The sequence below is a fragment of the Nanorana parkeri genome, unplaced genomic scaffold, assembly GCF_000935625.1.
Source record: "Nanorana parkeri isolate BGI_ZX_2015 unplaced genomic scaffold, ASM93562v1 scaffold229, whole genome shotgun sequence".
In the NCBI taxonomy this organism is placed as follows: Eukaryota; Metazoa; Chordata; class Amphibia; order Anura; family Dicroglossidae; genus Nanorana; species Nanorana parkeri.
In genome coordinates, this window is record NW_017306497.1 from 1,185,563 (window position 1) to 1,192,485 (window position 6,923).

Consider the following 6,923-nt stretch of genomic DNA (forward strand, 5'->3'; position numbering starts at 1 on the left):
GTATAGAAGTTAATGTTCTATACAATGGATAATATATCAGAAGGCCTGATATTTCCCATTTTAATCAGAACAAAACATAGGATTTATCAGTAGTATATTGACTTTAATGTGACCATGTGATATATGAGAGGTTATTCATACTGTGACAGAATTTCCTGCTATAATAATCATGGCTGTACCAATGTACATATTTTATTAGAAATTATGTATTTTTGAAGTATTAACACATCAGATACAATTACCAAGCTGATCATATTCACATACTTTAAAAAAGACTTTAGATAAAGAAACCTATCAGCCTAGAAAGTTTATTCAAACTGACATGGGATAAAAAAATGCATATGCAGAGTTTATTGTTTAAAAAGGAAATGCCAAAGCTAGCAGTAGAGTTGGAGATATAGGTACCTGAAGTTAGAGTTTATAAACATTTTAATGTTTCTAGTAAATGTCAACTCTTGCTTTGCTGCGCCCACTTTCTGAGCCTGCTTATTGGTCATCGAGGCCATTCATCACATTGAAGAACCAGTAAAAAGAAGAAGTTATGTGCTAATCTCTATTCTTCTATGAACACTGAGCCTGACCCCACTCTTTCTAAATATATGGCTTCCCTATTGTTCTTTACATATGAAGGGTAGTCTCAGCGATCAATAGGGAGGCTCAAGAATCGGTGAGAGGCAAAACCTAGGTTGACCTTTAAAGGAAAAGTCAAGATCTGCTTATAAATTCAGCTGCCTATATCTCTGAATGTACTGATTATTTTGGCATGTTTTTTTACATTAAAACCTTTACTTATGCATCCCTGCTTCATTGACAGTTTTAGGTTTTTGACATAAATATGTTTACATATTTCTTTATGGCTTCATTAAAGAGAAGTAATGCTTCTTGCTAGCCCATCCCCTAACCCACTCTTACTAACCTTCACCATGCCACCACACCACTCTTTTGTTTTGTCTGCGCCCCAACCTTGTTGTCAGACAGGAAGTAAGGGGAAATCTCTAGAAAGCTAACAGGGGTTATAGTCCCCCTTACTTTATCCAAAGCTAAAAAAAAGGTTTACCTTCAGTGCTACTTTAACCTCTTGCCGTCCGTCCATTGTGAAAAACAGATGGACGGCAGACTCACACAGGCGGGTTGCCGTAATTAGACTGCTTTTTTAATCTAACGCGCGCACAGGCAGAAAAAACCCGTCCGTTCTTTACAGTCGTTACCGGCTGTTTGACATACATATGATCGGCGGATCTATAGCCTGCCAATCGTATGTATGTGCTGGCTGCACGCCCCCCTCCCCCTCCTCGAGTGCCGCCACCATGAGTGCCACCCCCTCCTGACACCTCACCTTCAATCCTGGGATCCGCTAGCCCATCTGCGGCCCGGGACCGTCTTGGGAGGGCGTCAGGAGGTAAGATGGGCGGGAGATCAGCATCTTCCTCCTTGCTGAACTCCCTCCGTGCTGTGAATGTGGAAGTGATGTGTAATACCCCCACCCCCACATTTACACACATATAAACGTAAATATGCGTTCGATGCGCCAGCATGCAAAAATGACAATTGCGCTACACATGTTACATATCGTCGCGAACGTCGGAGCGAGAGCAATCATTTCAGGGCTGAACTGGTAACAAATTGTTGAGTGCGTTTGTCGTTTGTTTTATTTACCCGACGTGACCCCATCGGCTGGAGTTACACCTAGAAAATGTACCTGTTCCAACCAACATTCAATTTCAGCTTAAGCACAAACCTACGGTCCCTATCTTGTTTGTAACCTGGGGACTGCCTCTATCATCAACCCTCTAAAATAAGCTACAAAATTAGCCAACGTGGAGCTTGTACAGGGTTTGACCCTCAGAGCAGTGGGGGAGCACATGTAAAGTGAGTATAAGTAGTAGCACAGTGGCTTAGTGGTTAGAACTTCTGCCTTGCAGCACTGAGGGGTCCACGGTTCCTACACTCCCAAGAAATGCTGGAAGGTGAATTGGCTTGTCTAAACTTGCCCTTGTATGTGTGTGCAATAGGGACCTTAGATTGCAAGCTCCTTAAGGGGAAGGGACTGATGTGAATGTACAGTATGCAAAGCGCTGTGTAATCGGTTGGCGCTCTATAAATACCTGTGTAGCGTTCCCCTTACTCGGTCAGCGATATCCTAGCACAAAATAACACTATCTGTGGCTCTTAAGGGGTGATCTACAGTAAATGAATTAATGGGTCTCCCTGTATCTCCTCTGAAGGAAGCCTCTATTATGGATCCACAGCACACCAGCACACTTGGAGTACTACGGCTGCTTGCTATGGGTTACGACAACTCCGAATTCTTCATGTGCAGGGATAATATTACTCACTTTTGCCCCTCAGCACTTACTACCCTCTTGAGTAATCAATTGAAGTGATGTCCAGACTGTATATATGATGCTTGAAACTTTTATTGCAGAACTTCAGGGAGAGAGGTGGAGGGCTAGGATCATCCAGGTAGATGTAGACTCCATAGCATTGCAGAGTGTGGTTACTGTCTCCATGCACCACATGCAGAACACCTGACACAGCACTACTTGAGGTAGAAGTTACTAGTCCTTGTCTTCAGCAGTAACTGCTGGACCTGCTGCCGTCAGGCTGCAGGGTCATCACACGGCTAGTCCCCAGGCTTCAGGCCTAGCCATCTGAGTCAATGCTTTGCAGCCTCCCCACAGGCAGGGCCCAGGGGAGGAAGAGAGAGCTCACATGGTCCACCCCAAGTATTTATCTCCTTCCTCAGAATGCACCACTGGCCATCGTCTAACAGGGATTGGCTGGAGAGGGATATCCACTCATAGCAGTCTCCCATTGGTTGCTCTGTTCTGTGACCAGGGTACACCCTGCAGTACCTCTAGCAGCAGACAGATGCAAACAATGACAGACTGGTTAGGGGAACCAAATGAACCCAGACTACAAATCAGCATCAGAGCACATACAATCTGATTATTACTACATTTAATAGGACTCTTTCCAGTAGGGTGATACACCTGTAATATATATAAGTGGGGCATTGAAGTGAGCTGGAAAAAGAGACTCCACTTTGCCCATGTAATGAGTGAGTCAAAAGTCATAAAACAAACACTTTATTTAGGCTTTCTTTTTCTTTTTTTTCACCTGGTGATCCTGCCAGTAACACACTTCCTGTTAAAGGGTAACAATGCTCATTCATTGTACTGTATCTAAGGAGCAGCAGCATCGTCACTCTAGGACAGGAAGTGTGTTAGTACTACAGAACACCTACCTCTCTCCCCATCTCCATAACACGGGGCAGGTGTTCTGTAGTCCGCAGAGCGACCTCTAGAAACAGTGGTAACTGATAAGACTTCTGGCAGGATCAACAGTTTTTTTGCGATCATTGAACAGAACACAATAGAACACTGTTTTATATTGGTATACTTAACAGACCAAAAAGGAGGAAATAAGAAAAGCTCATTGTTAGGTTGTTAGGTTTACATACACTGCAGCGAGATGTATTCAGAAGTTTTCAGTGTATAGATAAGGCAGTGAACAAGGAGACTCTCTGACCTCTATTTACTTTCTCTGTGTACCTAACATGTTGTAAAACAAGCTGTGTACTCGTTGGGTGGAGACGGCAGATATCATTCAGGCACCTTCATAGAAAGCTATAAAACACGCCTGTAATATACACAGTGCATTCAGAACTTCATGTATCACTATGTTGTGGTGAAGATTCCATCACACTGGGATATCAATAATTACTGCACAGGTTAAAAACTAGTCCGTTTCTAGAAATGACTAAAACTGTCTAATTAAGTGAATTATTTACCTCACAAATCAGTAAAAACCAAACAATAACTTGTTAGAGATAGAACTCTGAAAACAAAAGAAAAATAACAAACAGGAAAATGTTTGTTTTCATCCCGTCCCTCATGGGTGTGTCGTGGAAACCCAAACTCAGGGGTTTCAATAACGTTGACTGCTGAGGCCATATTAAAAAGTAAATGTATTTATTTTACATGCATGCATGGACAGCAGAATATTGGAATAAACATTGCTCTGACTGCTACACGATTTACACGATTTATATATTTTCAGCATGGGAACCTGGCTATCTATGCCCTTTGAAATGTAAATCTTCTTTCTGATGGCATCTGCAGAGGTGATGAACACATGTTGTTTACGATTCTTCTAAAAGGACATCTGTTGTACACAGGAACCAATTTCCTTGTAAATAAAGCTAGAGGCATTCTCGGGTGGTCATCCCATCAGGTAAATGCAGGATGTTAGGCAATACTTGATTGAAACAAAATATGTTATTAATAAAATGGCTGTTCCAATTTCCCCTTCAGGTGGAAGAAAGTTAAATGATTATTAATTTGTTACACTCCAGAAAATGACACAAACGAAGCCTAGACAGAGGGAATAATATATTACAGGACAACTCCTGCTACACTGCAACATACACAAACATACCTCCAACCGTCCCTCTTTTGGAACCTATTCCCTCTGTCCTTCTTTTATCCTCAGTTGTCCCTCTTTTCGGACAGATGTGTAGACCTCTATAACAAATGCAATCTTAAAGTGATATCAAAGTCAAAAGGTTTTTAATCTATGTCAAATGCTGATGAAATAACTTGCAATGAATGCTGCTCCTTGATGTGTAAAAGTTTATTTTTCCTGCAGAATCAGCTGGTGCCCTGAACAGCAGTCCTGATATCCTGTTCTAGGGCCCATGTGCGTTCGGGCTGTACTGGCCATTTTTTCCAGCGCAGCCCAAACGCAAGGCAAGGCAATTTGTCTTGTCATGGGTGGACACAGTTCACACAGTGCACTTAAAAAATGTGTAGCATGCAGTACTTTTAAGTGCACTGCAGTGAGACATGGTATACTTGCTTAATAAACTGTTACTTGTGACATTTCAATAAAGTTCTAACAAAAAAAAGAAAGTGCAATGTGGGTCAATGGAGTGCGGCACACACACGCCAGCAGCCATGCGGGTGAGTGCGGCTGCTGGTGTGAGCAAACCCTTAGGTTGGTTCCTTTACCTTGTAGGGTCTTATGGAGCCACTCTTGTGTGTGCTACTAAGCTGTATGTGTCTCCCCAACACACAGGAATAGCAAGGCAGCCCACTACCCTGCTCCTTGCTCTTCTCTCCCCCTTTCTCAAGCTATTAGATGCATAGCTGCCAGAGACTGCTCTGTCCCTTGTGATCTTCTACTGAACATAAAGTTCTGGGAAGCAGAGCTGAGAGAGTTGAAGCCGTTTGTAAACATGGTGACTGTAAGTGCATGGGAAAAATGTAAAGAAATACTAAAATCTAAATTCCTTTTGAAAAAAAGTCTGAGAATGTAATATTACTTCCATTACCAAAAGTGTTGCATTACACTAAACCTTTCACACGGAACATTTTATTATCATGTTATTTTAAAAAGCCAGTAAAAAGGAATAAAAGAGATTTGAAAAAAATCACTTGTGGGTATAGCCAATTCCTTTTTGCTTATTAATTCTTTATGATCCACAAAACTGTTGGCTTGTCCATTGTGCCACACTTTGTGCTAAAGGGTGTCCCCCTTTCCCATTGGGAATGCATATGCACAAAAAAACTGTTTTCTATTATATACATATTAGAGTGTATTATCTAGAGCTAGTAGTGGTTCATCAGATTCAGCTGCACTTGTTCTGTAATGTTTCGTAGTTTATGAAAGCCACTCCTTCAGTTCTGATGAGTGTCAGGAACATAACTCAGCATTTATATACACATAGGTTCCACAGACAGCTTAGTCCAACCACCATGGAATGTGTCATATTGTTTGGCCAAGAACATAATGGGAGGTGACAGTTGTGGAGCCACCCTGTTCTAGTTACATAATCCTATTCTTGGTATTAGTCTGCAAAGGTGTTAATCATTCGATACACCTGGATGAACGTGCGATTTGTTCTATTACCTATATACAGTATAATTGTAAAGTAATGCACATGCTTGTGATCCAGCTCTCATCTGCTGTATTGGCTTACAGTGCTCTGCTTTATTGACTTGTAGGATTAGGAAGAAAGCAGAGGTAGCACACAGGTAACAGATATAGAAATACAAGAGCCAAAGGATTTAGCCTTCTGCTACTCTACTATAAAAGATAATCAAATAGGATGGCACCACTCTAAGGCCCCGGTGTCCAACACGTGGCTTGTCGCAAATTTTTATTGATGCCACAGACACCAATGCTGAGGGTTATTATTGATGCCACTGACACCAGTGCCAGGGGATATTATTATGGCCACTGACGCTAATGCTGAGGTTTGTTTTTGCTGCCAATAACATTAATAATGGGGGTTAATATTGCGGCCACTGACACAAATGCTGCATGTTATTATTGCAGGTAATAACACCATTGCTGGATGCTGTTAATGCCCCCACTAACACTAATCCGGAGGCTTATAATTGTGGTCATCGACACCAATGCTGGGGGTTATTATTGCAGCCACTGACAACAATTCTGAGGGCTATTATTGATACCACTGACACCAATGCAGGGGGTTATTATTGCAGCCACTAACACCAATGCTGGGGATTATTATTGTCACAACTGACAACAATGCTGTGGGTTATTGTTGTTGACACTGACAACAATGCTGTGGGTTATTGTTGCTGACACTGACACAAATGCTGTGGGTTATTGTTGCTGCCACTGACACCAATGCTGGGGTTATTACTGAAGTCACATCCACTCTCCACAAACTTTGTCAATAACATACAAGAGTTGCACAACTGCTACTTCCTTCTTCTTTTAAACAAGCTTTATTGTTCCATGAGTATAACACTTGCCACCAGACTATGCTTCTTCACTGACAGGTTTCTCCCTTTCCGGGGCTTAGTCATAAAGGACTTTTAAAGGTGTTTTATTGCCATTATGTTCTTTTTTGGACAAAGTTCCTGTTCAGGGTAGAAACTAAGCCAAAA